Source organism: Pyrgilauda ruficollis, unplaced genomic scaffold (genome assembly GCF_017590135.1).
Source record: "Pyrgilauda ruficollis isolate IOZ18807 unplaced genomic scaffold, ASM1759013v1 scaffold125, whole genome shotgun sequence".
Lineage (NCBI taxonomy): Eukaryota > Metazoa > Chordata > Aves > Passeriformes > Passeridae > Pyrgilauda > Pyrgilauda ruficollis.
In genome coordinates, this window is record NW_024510877.1 from 603348 (window position 1) to 617289 (window position 13942).

Consider the following 13942-nt stretch of genomic DNA (forward strand, 5'->3'; position numbering starts at 1 on the left):
GATTCCTACCAGGAATTACAAACCCATGGACAGCGGTTCCTACCAGGAATTACAAATCCATGGAGAGCTATTCCTTCCAGGAATTATAAATCCATGGAGAGCAATTCCTCCCAGGAATTACAAATCCAGACCTCCTCACTTAGCGCTGGCAGTGCTAAGTGGGGATAATTGGGAATTTGTCCCCTCTAAAGCCGTCATGGACCAAAGGAGCTGCGGAGGGGCCTCCACGAGGGCCGAGCAGCACGCGGGAGGCCGAGCCACGCGGGCTCAGGTTGTCACAGCAATTTCACGGCCCAGTGGAACCCAAAGGTCCTCGCTCCTCATCGCTGCTGCTCCTCGGAACCAATCCATACGTAACGATCAGCAGGCAATTGAACTCCGTCCCCCACGCATCGCTGCCCTCCTCTTAAATGGGTACAAATTGAAAATCCAGCGGCAGCTGATCATCAAAATAAATTTTAAAAAATCACCTTCTCTCAGGGTTGGTGGGCCCAGAACTGCTGGGGAATCCAAGGTGTGATTCAGGATTGTTGTTTGGTGTAAATGTTTGGGATGGAATTTTTTTTTTTTTCAATGATTTGTTCAAGGAGCCTCTGGAGGTGGGACTCAAGGCTCTGAACTGGTTAAAAAGGTGGGATTTGGGTAAAGGTTGGGTTTGACCTTGGAGGTTTTTTCCAGCTTTCGAGATTCTGTGAAATCCAAGCATCAGTGGGAAGAGTTTTAATGCAAGATAAGGAGTTTTAGTGCAAGAGAAGGGTTTCTAATAATGAGCAAATAAAGCTGTGGGAGGGTATCTGGAGCCAGGAGAAGGGAAGGGAAGGGATTTCTGAGGTGCCCAAGGAGGCACCAGGATAAAAAGAAAAAAAAAACCAATTTCATGTCTAAATGCTGAAGTCCATCAATTCTACAATAATTTGGGGAAATATAATCCTGGGAAAATAAGAAATAATTTGCTTTAATTCCTGGCTATAATTTGATTTTCAGCATTTCCATCCAGCAACTTCTGCGTTCAGCTGCTCCTGCCAGGGTTTGATTCTCTGTTCTCCCCTTTGCCCTGTAAATACACAGAAATACACCAAGTCTTTGTTTGGAACATGTTGTTTTATAAATATCTCTATGGATTCACCAGCATTTCCAGGAGGCTCAAATTAGCAGATCAATGGATGCAGAGCTGAAATTCTGCTGTGCTGTCTCAGAGTTCAGAGCTGGCAGCAAAATCTGCCAGCCAAGTTTGGGACTGAGGGGATATTTCAGAGGAACTGCCCAGTTTGGGGGATTTCAGCTGGAGCAGGAATGGAGCTGTCCCAGGTCAAAAATTCTCCACTGCAGGGAATTTGTTCTCCTTTCCAAATTCGTCTTGGAATGAAAAATGCTGGGGGCAGTTGTCTAATTTGTCCACCTCTCCAAATCTGCTGTTTCTTCATGCAAACAAAGCCTGACTTTGTATTTTTGCCTCTTCCAGAGGAACTGCTCAATCTCTTTAATGAAAAAATAAGGGGGAAAAAGCCAACAAAGTGACAAAATTCCGAGTGATTTCTGTGGCTCGCTGCCACCAGCACTTGCACCAATCCACCCCAAAGGCTCAGCTCATCCTTGAGGCTCGCTCTCCATCCCCCTGCCAAGCAGGAATGATTTTTCCCTGCTTTTCTGCAGACAAAGGGGTTGTTGTCAGTGCAGCAGATTTGGGATGGCTGAGCTGGCATTGGGAAAATGGGAATTTTGGACGCACATGGTTTCTCCAGACTGTTGTGTTTGGTGAAACCCACTTTAATTTCACTAATATTTCATCGTTTGTGCTGTAATGAAAAGGTTTTCAGAGCCTGAACTTCACCTTTACTTGGTGCAATCCCAAGTTTTTACTCAATGGGGATTTACAGGTGGACATTTAGTCATCAATTGAATTTACAGTGATAATGATGTGAAAGAATTTAAGTAAGGGAGGTGAACATGATTTCACAAGCTGAGCATGTGCTGGGTCAGCTTTGCCTGGGGATTGGGCAAATCCCAGACTGGCTGTGAAGAGAGGGGAGAGCTCTTGGAGAACAGCTCCGAGTGTTGGACAGCTGCTGCTTGTCCCGGCTCGTGAGGTGTGGTTTGGGGGTGTGTGTTCAATCCCCATCTGTCAGAGCTGGGGCAGTTATCCTCTGTTCATTGGGCAGTTTGTTCTTTATCTCTCCCACAGCCAGTCCTCCCCCCAGGAGATCTCTGCTGTTCATGTGCCATAAATTTTTAATTATCTTCTGTTCATGGCCACTGAGTGTCCCTGCATGGCTGATCAAATTCCAGCATCCCATTGGGAGATGCTCTGCGCAGGGGAGGAGCCAAGCATTCCTACCTGGATACAATCTGAGGTTTGGGACACCCCAGCAGCCTTTGCCCACTGCATTCCCAGAGGAGCAGCTTTCTCCTGCCCTGCATTCCCAGAGGAACACCAGGCCCATCTCCAGCAGCCCTGGAGCTCCAGAGGAAAACTCCCCCCTTGTGCAGGATCCCTGCTCCAGCAGAACCACAGCTGGCACTGCAGGAGGGCTGAGCCACCATGGGATGGGGCTGTGCCACCACCCTGACACACAGGGGTCAGGGCATGCTCTGGCTCTGGGTGGTTTGTTTTGTATTACTGCATTTTTATTTTTATTTTTATTTTTTCCCCTAATAAAGAACTGTTCTTCCTGCTCCCATATCTTTGCCTGAGAGCCCCTTAATTTCAAAATCATAATAAATGTAATTGTTTATATTTATAAATATATAAATCATAGGGAGGGGGTTTCCATTTTCCATTTCAGGGGAGGCTCCTGCCTTCCTTAGCAGACACCTGTCCTTTCAAACCAGGACACTGTTGGACTCCTCCCAAGCCCAGACCATCCCTGTGCTCCCCATCCCCTCCTCTCAGCAGAGCTGCTGTCACACAGCTCTCCTCAGCCTTCAAAGCCTGTAGGAGCACCCAAAACTAGGGCAGAGCTCTGTGCTGTTCTACTAATGCGCTGCAACTTTTGGGGTCCCTTCCCTGCCGGTCTCAATCCTGCAAAAATCCTCTCTGCGGGCGTGGCAGCCAAATGTCAGTGCCCAGATTCCTGCAGATGGAGGAATCTGGGAGGAAAAGTCATTGCCTGGGGGCGTCCCCGGTTATTTTGGTCGAAAACTGGAGGTTCCTGGGTGTGAGAGGCAAAATCTCTCCACAGGGCTGGGTGTGGCTCTGACCTTGCTGTGGTTTATGGGTGAGGAATTCAATAATTGCAGCTCGTTAATAAATGAAGTTTATCACTCGTGACTCCTGCTGGTTTGGAGACCCTGATTTCCCAAATCAGCAGGAGAAATTTGGGAAATGGGGAAAATTTTCCAAGTTTCCTGATGAGAACCATGCAGGGAAAGTGGTGACATCCCCTCCCTTTCCAGGCGTGTCTGGTGCCATCAGCCCAGTCCAGACAATTTCCATAATGAGCTTTCCTCCTCTGTTTTTCCCACTTTTCCTCCAAAGCTTTCCCATCTTTTCAGAACTGTCACATTTAATCCAATCCCCTGGAGCATTTATTTTCAGCGTGGTAAATATTTATGTAAATATGATGCACACAAGGAAGCTGCAACAGGAAGGGAGCCTGAACTGGGGGAAATATTTAGGTGGGGACTAGATGTGTAAAGATTTAATGAACACACAAAATTTGGAATAATTTCTTTCACAGCAAGAGAAATCCAAGTGCACAGTCAGATCAAAACACTTTTATTTGGTAGGACCCCACCCTGCTCAGAGGGAAAATGAAGTTCAGTCCCTGCTTAGAGCATTTCAAAGGTAAATGTTGATTTTTGCCCTGCAGGCCTTGCTGTTATTTCTGGAATTTATCACACAGCTGATTAATGAACTTTAAAATACTTTTGTGTGTATTTCAGAATTAATATTTGGCTGTTGGTGGCTGACTCCTAATTAAAATGTTGTCTCTAAATGCCATTAAGAATATGAATAATTAAAGGAACAGCTGGAGTTGCAGCGTAATGAGTTACAGCAAGGATTTGGCTGCAATGCAGAACAAAGAAAATTCTGTGGAGGGGGATCCCTGACTGATATTTTATTCAGAATTCACTTCCATCTCTATGCACAAAGCAGAGTATTTCAGTTAATGCACCCTTGACATCAGGAAGGATTTTCCCTGTTTTGAGAGAAGGAAATGCTGGTTTTGTTGGAGAATAAAAAGTGGTTTAGAAGGTCAGGCTGTGACAATGCGATGTCATTTGTCCTTTGGGTGGGGGACACAGCCACTGATGCCATCACTGCTGTCCCTGCAGGGCTGCCAGAGAGGGGGCAGGGGATGAGGGGGAGATAAAGCTGGGCTTAATTAAAGGCTGAGACCACACTGAGCCCCTGCAAATTTCAATTTAAACCTGAAAAACCTTGGGCTGTGCTCAAGGGCAGGGCGTGGTCAGGGGAGAGAAGCGCTGAGCTCAGGGAAAATCAGCTGGGAGGGGAAGCACAGAACCCCCCGGGGCTTTGGGATGGAGGGAACCTTAAAGATCACCGAGTTCCTATCCCCAGATTAAAACCAAATCTGATTTTCAGGCAGTTTTAGGGAACTGGAATAATATTTGCAGCCAGTGGTTTGGATTTATAAACCTTTGTCTCCACCAGCAGAGAGTGATGCTAAACGGGATATTTCTCATGGGATAATTCTCATTTTCCAGCGAATAAAAAGTGCCTGAAATTCAGGAGCTGGCTGATTTCCACTCACACACACGGATGCCATGGACACACGTGGAATTCTGCATCAGGGCTCGTCCATGCCCTGAGCTCTGCCCTCCCTGTGCCCAGTGCCTGGGGCTCTGCCAGGACACAGGCGCCTGCCTCGGGGGAAAAGGGGGTCCCCCCTCAAGAGTGAGCCCAGGAGGCAGCTCTGGGGTGTGGGAAGGGCAGGAGCTGCAATGAGGGATGCAGGACTCCAGGCAGCTCTCCCAAGTGCAGTTTGTTGTGTCCAGGACCTCCCAGCAGCCCAGGGCTGTGGGTGGCAGAGCCTGTGCCGAAGCAGCTCCAGCCCGTTCCCATCCCTGCCCTTCCGTCAGGCACAGGCTGCAGTGCCTGTGACTGTGCCTGGCTGGGAGAGGTTTGCAGCCAAATCGCTGCCAATTAACCCGCCCTGTTCAATGGGGATGTTGGGAAACATTTCCATTTGTCGGCTCGGGGTCCACATGCCTTTGATTAATGCAGAAAACAAAACAAATATTAGGGCAGAACATTCCTGCTGGGTTTGCCTGGCTGATTTTTCATCCATCTCCCCTGGAATCAAGTGCCATAGATTTTCCAAGGAGGTAATTGGAGTGTGCTTCCATTTAATCCTGCCATGATTTTTAACCTTGACATGAAGTTTCTTGATGATGCTTCCCCCCCACACACACACTTTTTTTTTTTCCTGTTGGTTTTTCTTAATTGCTTGTCTTGGCAGCAGGACATTTCAGCTGTCCCAGTGTAATCTCCAATTCCCTCTGGGAAGGTTCCAGCAGAGCTTTCTGCAGAGTCAGCCTTTCTGAAAATAAAGCAGATCCCGAGGTTAACACGAGAGGAGCGTGCCTGGAGGTCACATTGGAAGGGGGTTTTTGTTCTCAGCACGTAGGAAGGACAAGACTGCCTTGAAATCCCTGTGTACCTTGAAAAGAAAATTATCTTGAAGAATTGCTTGGTTATTTGAATCTAATTTTTGTTTCTAAAGTTATAATAGGTGATAGTAATAATAATAGTGATAGAGATAATAATAATAACCTTGTGGAATAATAAGAGGTTTCACCTTAAAACCTGAATTTTATGTGAAGCATAAATGTTTTTGTCCTATTTGGATACATTAAATCACTTTTCCTTGTACAAATAATCCAGTTGTAAAGGTGAGCTGTGTTTAAAAAGGATCAGAGGGTGACCCAGCTCTGAGCAGCACCAACATCCCCAGCCCTGACACCTAACACCATAAAATTGACAAAGATGAATCCTTGGAGATGATGCCAGGGCTCCCATCAGCCAGGCTGCTTTGAGACGTTGATAAAGAGATTGCAGGGATTGGATTGAGGCTGGGAATGTTTTATGGGAGACGTGGAGCAGCCCCAGGTGTGGGCAGGGCCCTTCTCCCTGCAGGCAGATCCTCCTGGGCAGATTCCGGGCACAGTCTGTGTGTCACAGAGGGAAGAGGAGTTCCCCCTGTCCCAGAGCATGGGAATGAACTCCAGCCTGCCCAACTCCTGCTTCAGGGCTGCTGTACCTTGGGATGGGGAGTTCCTGGACATCAGTTCTCCTCCCAGTGAGACCTGGCACAAGACATTGTGGAGATGGAGAGCTGCAGTGGGATGGGCATTTATTGTCAATATTGAGCATTGCTCGGTGTGGGAGAGGCAACTGCACCTTCCAGGGCCCGAGGGAGCCCACAGGAAAGGTGGGGAGGGAAGATTGGAAGGGATGGAGGGACAGGACATGGGGGAAGGGCTTCAAATGGGAACAGGGAAAGGTTAGACGGGATATTGGGAAGGAATTCCTGGCTGCCAGGGTGGGGAGGGGCTGGGATGGAATTCCCAGAGCAGCTGAGGCTGCCCCTGGATCCCTGGAGGTGTCCAAGGCCAGGCTGGAGCAGCCTGGGACAGTGGGAGGTGTCCCTGCCATGGCAGGAGTGGGATGAGATGATCTTGTGAGAAGTGCTCTCACTTCGAAAAAATTTAAAAGATTAAAATCTTATCAAAAATACAACAGAAGACTGAATAGAGAAAATACTACAGCACCAGGAACAGAGGATCTTTCCCACCATGTGCTGACCCTCACATGGAGGTTTTGCCTTTTAGCCCTTTGGCGCCTCCCAAAGTTCTGTCCATCGGCTCCTCCTTCCCTGCCCAGCGGTGGAGGTCACTTCATTAAACATTGACTGGAGGTCAGCAGTTGCCATGGTAACGAGCCTCCCCTCCCCAATGTCCCAAACCCAGGCCACCCCATAATAACCATGCAAGGAGTGTAAAACATGACTGTAACTCTATAAAACTTCTCCTAACACACATACAGGATATTTGCCTTTTAATTGTGAGAGCCAGCCGTGGCATTGCTCGTCTGTCACAATTTCAAGGTCTCTCCCAGCTCTCTGTGCTCCTGCAGTTAAAGCACCACGGGAACACCCCAGGATGGATAATTCTGGAGGTGGTGGCTGCCACCCTCCTGCCGGTGACAGTGACAGTGACAGTGCCACCGCTGTGCCACAGGGTGGGTGGAGCAGGATGCCAGACACAGCGGGGATTGAAATTCCACGGGGAGAGCTGGGGATTCACGGAGTGGATAAAACATTTGTGTTTTCTGGGGTGTGAGTGACCAGGCATGGTAAAGGAATGCTCCAGGAGGCTGAATCATTCCTTGCAGTGCAGGGATCTCTCATCCCCTGCCCAGGTTTTTCAGGAGCAGATTGAACATTTCCTGATCTTGCAATGTCCTGGTCTTTGCGGGATTTTTGGCTTCAGGCTCCTTCGAGGGCTGTGACTGGCTCAGGGCTGACAAACCCGACATTTCCAACCCATCTGCTCGGAGCCCTTCCCTTCCTGGGAGCCCGGTGTGTTCCTCCTGTCAGAGCTGAGCCACACCTGCCAGGGAAGGTGGGAGGATTCCTGGGAAACCCCTGATCCAGGTGTCTTCCTGCTGGAGCAGCCCCCCAGTCCCGGGAATGTTGGCTGCTCCTTCCCCTTGTTCTCACAATGTAACCAGCAAAAACGTGCAAGGGAGTTTATGAAATTGGGCTTGGGCGGGCTGGGAAATCGATTCTGGGGTTAAATGAGACTTGTTATTAAAATTAAGTTGGTGTCTGCAGCCCTGGATGGGAATGAATTCAATCAATAATTTAAACAATAGGATTTTTTGGGCGGGAGACAACTGGGAACAATGGAACTGCTGCTGCTGCTTTGACACCGGGCTGTGTTTGGGAGGATCCAGTCCTGCACAGGCTGTCAGACATGGACTGGAATAATGCAGTAAATAAATCAACAGGGTTTTTGGGTAGGAGACAATCAGGAATGATGGAGCTGCTGCTGGTTTGATGCTGGTCTGTTTGGGACGATCCAGTCCTGCACAGGCTCTCAGACCTGGATTGGAATAATCCAGTAAATAATTTAAACACTGGGATTTTGGGGAGTCAGAGGCAATTGGGAACAATGGAGCTGCTGCTGCTTTGACACTGGGAGGATGCAGTCCTGCACAGGCTGCTCCTGGGCATGATTCCTAGTCTGGATAAGGGCTGGAATGAGCAGGGAAGAGCAGATAAAGCTGGGCTCAGGCTTGGGCATCCCTCAGTCATCAGCAGAGCTCTTCAGCAGGATTTATCCCCGTGAGCTGAGCCCATCCTGACAAGGAGAGGTCACCACAAGGGTCCCTCTGAGCTGGGTTTGCAGCACCCAGGGCTGGCTCCCTGCAGGGGAGGATAACTCCCTCCTCAGGATAATTCCCTGCCTGGGCCAGATGGTGAAACTCACAGCTTTGGTTTGCCAGGATTTCCCTCTGCAGGCTCCCCTCACTGCAGATCAGAAGAACTCCTTGTTGTGTGTTTTAATTTAAATACAGCAATAATAAAATCGTTATTGAACTCACAGTAATTACAGGTGCCTGCAGATACGATCAGGTCCCAATATCTCCCTGACATCACACCACATAAATCCATCCTTGCAGCTCCCTGGGGTCAGTGGTTGGACAACAAAGCTCATGCTGGGGCTCCTCCTTTCCCTTTCCCTTTCCCTTTCCCTTTCCCTTTCCCTTTCCCTTTCCCTGTTCCCTTTTCCCTTTTCCCTTTTTTTCCCCCTTTTCCCTTTTCTTTCCCCAACCAAAAACTCACTGCAGTTTTTGGGTGGATTTTAGGCCACAAACCTTTCCAGACATTTCTCGTGTCCCAGAGCTGCTGGTTCTGAACTCCCCCTTTCCTGCCGGCAGCAGCAGCTCGGGATTTTGTTAGGGATGGCTGGAAAGGTCACCCAGGGCCCTGCTGCAGGTCAGCAGCTCCAGAAAAGCTGAGTTTATGGAAAATCCCTCCCGTTCTGGGCTTGCAGGTGAACACAACACCAGGCACAGCCCAGCTCGGCACTTCTGCCCCTCCAGGCAAAGGGATTTTACAAAGGTTAATGGGAACAGCTGTGAGTCAGAGCAGAGGGCAGCGAGCACTGTCCCTGCTCCCATCCACTCACAGTCCTGAAATTCACATAATCCCAAATTCACTCACAGTCCTGAAATTCACACAAAATCCCAAATTCACACACAACCCCAAATTCACTCACAATCCTGAAATTCACATAATTCCAAATTCAGTCACAGTCCTGAAATTCACACACAATCCCAAATTCACACACAACCCTAAATTCACACACAACCCAAATTAACACAATTCCAAATTCACACACAACCCCAAATTCATGCACAATCCTAAATTCACACAATCCCAAATTCCTGAGCAATCTCAAACTCACACACAACCCCAAATTCATGCACAGTCCCAAATTCACACAACCCCAAATTCACACAACCCCAAATTTACACACAATCCCAAATTCATTAGCAATCTCAAATTCACACACAACCCCAAATTCACATACAACCCAAATTCACACAATTCCAAATTCACACAACCCCAAGTTCACACACAACCCCAAATTCACTCACAATCCTGAAATTCACATAATCCCAAATTCAGTCACAGTCCTGAAATTCACACACAACCCCAAATCCACACACAACCCTAAATTCACACACAACCCAAATTAACACAATTCCAAATTCACACACAACCCCAAATTCATGCACAATCCTAAATTCACACAATCCCAAATTCCTGAGCAATCTCAAACTCACACACAACCCCAAATTCACACACAACCCCAAATTCACACACAATCTCAAACTTACACACAATCCCAAATTCATGAGCAATCCCAAATCCACACACAATCCCACATTCGCTCCTTTCCTGTCCTCAGTTTAACCTTCCAAACATGAGTTTCGTTTAAAGTAAATACACATTTTTAATGCCTATATCTCTGTAATTCCCTGAGAAATCCATGTGGCCCTGGGATGTGCCTGGGTGGGTGCTACAAACCCCAACTGAACGCTCCTCACTGTGGTCAGGTATTCAAAAACACCTAAATTATTAAATACCATCATAAATATTCTGATTCATCCACTTTGATTTGGATTTTGTAAGACTTTAGCATTTTGTTTTTCAGCTAAAATAGGACATTTCTTCTTATTGCTCACAAAATAATCCCCATACACTTTGAATTATTAATTCCTCTTCATGTCATTTCAAGTTCCATTCTCAAGAAGGGTTGAATATATTTATTTTCCAGGAGGTTCTGTCCCCACTGCTCAGGGGGTTAATACAAATTCCCTGCCTGTCCTTGCAGATTGCATTAAGCAGTCTGGGGCTGATGGACTCTTTAATAAAGTGAGTATCAGAGGCAGATTTGATAAAAGACATGCCACTGCTAACGATGCTTAATGAAAATAAAAGCTTTGGGGTTTGGTGTCCTGCCCATCCAGTTAAGTGGGATTGTATTTATTGGCCATCAGGCAGCTCCACACCAGCTCGGACAGAAAATGGAATTTTAGTGTTCCAGTAAAAACAGAAAACAGGCTGGGGCTGGGGGACAAACAGGGATTGTCAAGGGCACAGAAATCCATGGAATTATTGCCACTGGCTCCAGCAGGGATGGGCTGGGGGTGATGTGGCCAGGCAAGGAACAATGGATGCTGCAAATATTCCTGCTGCTGCCTGAAGGTTTGATGTGTAACAGAATCCTGGTGTTTTCCCCAGAACTCCTCACCTGATTCTGGGGAAATGGGGGCGCTGGACATGGATTTTCCCTCTTCTCATGAGGTTTTCCTGGCTGGGCAATCCCTGTGTTTGTGGCAGTTCCAGCTGTGTAACACAGGTACCTCCTGCAGCACCCTCATCTCCCTCACCAAAGTATTCCAGAAACCTCAGAGCTTTCTTTGTGTGCTCTGCACAAACAGGAATTAAATCCATGTCAATCCATAAAGCACCTCTGAATCTTTCAAGCCCTGGAGCTCTCCAGAACAGAGCAATACTTATGATTTCCAAGAGAAATGTGTTATTCCATGACTTTATTTTGAGCAGAGAGACAGCAGAATTCCTTCCCAATATCCCATCCATCCCTGCTCTCTGGCAGTGGAAGCCATTCCCTTGTGCTGTCCTTCCATCCTTTGTCCCCAGCCCCTCTCCAGCTCTTCTGGAGCCCCTTCAGGCCCTGGCAGGGGCTCTGAGCTCTCCCTGGAGCTTCTCCTCTCCAGGTGAACATTCCCAGCTCTCCCAGCCTGGCTCCAGAGGGGCTCCAGCCCTTCCTGACAGGAATTTGGGTCAGGTGAGACCTGCAGCCAGGGTGGGTGGATTTGCAGAGCAGAGCCTGGCTCAGGGTGTGGGAGGTGCCCTCAGTGACAGCCACAGCTCCCGGGAAAATGAGCAGTGCCAGCTGGGATGGCTCCTTCCCAAATCCACAGCTCCAGGACAGGCAGCACCTCCCACCTCATCTGGGGTGCTCCAAACCCTCAGCTTCTTTCTCAACCTCCCACTCCCTGCCATGGCTGCAGCTCCTGAGCTGGGATTTGTAGAAATAGTCAGCTCAACCTGTCAAAACCCATCCGAGCAAAAAACACAACATAAGAGACACCCAAAAATCCCATCCTGCCTTCCCTGAAAAGACACCAGGCAGAAACTAGGCAGTGGCCAGACATTCCCATCCTCCCTAATCCAGAGCAGCTTCCTAACAGGTTTATTTCGGGTGGAGAAAGACCCATGAATTTTTTAAACCAATATTGAAGCTTCTCTTCTCCTCCTCTGTGCTGTGGGGGGCTCTGCAGATGGGCAGGAGATGGAGATATGGAAGTGTTGGGGTTTTTTCTTCCCCTCTCTTTTCCACTTGGACATAATTTGGAATGTCTTTCACAAATGTCTGTGCGACCAGGCACGTTTTAAATAAGTGATGAGGAGGCCCCACTCTTCTGATTGCAGCGTTTCTAATGATGGCAGTGATTAAGGAAACGACTCCAAACCCAGGTCAGGGCGGCTTTTAAGGCAAGGAAATGGGACATGAATAAGGAATAGGTGGGAAATGTGATCATTCCAGGGAAACTAAACCGGTGGTGTTGGTGAGAATTGGAGCTCTGCTCATTTCTGTCCCCACTCAGGCTAAATTTAAAGAGTTTGGGGTCAGGTTTCATTAGTGAGAGACGGAAGTCTGGCTGCTGCTTTGTGGTGTCTGGATGGATGCTGAGATTTAGTGATAAATGCACCATTAAATCCCCTCCCTTCCCATTCCCTAGTCCTGCCCAGACCCACAGGAATGAAATTCAGGAATTTGGCACAGGGGTGCTCATCCAGGACAAATTGTGGCTCAGAAGCTCCAGTGACATCCTGGAAGGTTCAGGTCACCCAGGCTCCTGAGGTGTCCTAAATCCGACCTCTGGACACCCCAAACCTGGAATCCGGTGGTTTTCCTTCATTTTTAACCTACCTGTATTTTGGCCAAAAAAGGGGGAGTTACTCCACCGGGCTGCCTGAGGTTCCCTGTCCTCATTTGCAGCTCTCTTGCTGTTTGTGCTCTGCAGAGGGTCATGAATATTTCAGGATTCTCTTCCATCCGTGCGTGCCTGCAGCACACAGCTGATTCCAGCATGAAAAATTCACAGCAAAGTGCAGCAATCCCGAGCTGGGCTGGTGGGGACGAGCCGGGCCCAGGGTCCCACTGAGGCTTCTCTTCTCACGAGCTGCAGCACCAGAGGAAACGGCCTGAAATCGTGCCATTGTGCTGGTTTTGAGGGGAAAATCCATCGTGGAAAGGTTTGTCCTGCCCTAGCAGTGGAGTCACCACTCCTGGAGGGATTGAAATCCTGTGGGTGTGGCACGTGGGGACATGGGTGGGTTGGCACTGCTGGGGATGGGTGACTCGATGGGTTTTGAGGGCTTTTCCAGCCTCAAGGATTTTGTAATTGTCTCTCTTTCCCCCTTTTTGGGGGCTGGGCTCTGCAGAGTCCTTGGAGCTGGGCAGGTTCTTGGTTTTCCTTTGCAGGGATCATTTCAGGAGTGGTCAAAGATCAAATCCAGCAAAGCACCAGTCACTGGGTGAGCTGTGGACATCAGGGGGTTAATAAATGTGCTTTGGTGTTGCTGCTGTGAGTCCTCCTTGCTGTTATAGCCTAAAAACCACCACCATGGGCTCCTCTCACGGAATCAGAGTTACTGAGGCTGGAAAACCCCTCCAGGGTCATCAAATCCAGGTTTGGCCAAATCCCACCATGCCCATAACCCACATCCCAACCCAGAGACTGCCACTGCCCAAGGAAGGGAGTGAGGGCCCACAGAGGTGCCCCAGAACAGGGATCAAATAAATCAACCCAAAAAAGGGGGCTGAGCACCCCCTCTGCAGCCAGAGCAGCCCCGCGAGGGCTCTGAGATTTGGGACGTGGGTCAGGGGAAGAGGAGCCCGAGTCCTTCTTGTGGACACTCCAAGGTGAATCCTGGGGAACTGAGGCTGGGATGGAGTTCCCAGATTCCAGGTGAGTGAGCTGAAGGTGCTGGGTGGTGGGAAATGCTGGATTCCTGTGCAAATCCAGGCCTTGCTAGCAGCTGCCAGGAATGGGAGCACTGGAAGGTGGGAGTCAGCCCCTCCCGTGGCACCATCCCACCAAGGAAAAGGGATTGTGGCCTTGGGATGTGGCTCCAGGAGCAATGTCCCTTGGGCAGGGGGGGTTCATGCTGTTTCCAGGTGTGTTTGGGGAGGGAAAGTGTCCTGAAGGGTGTGAATCATGTCCTGAAGGGAATTGTGTCCTGAAGGGAATTGTGGCCTGAAGGGTGTGGATCATGTCCTGAAGGGAATTGTGTCCTGAAGGGTGTGGATCATGTCCTGAAAGGTGTGAATTGTGTCCTGAAGGGAAGTGTACCCTGCAGGGAATCATGTC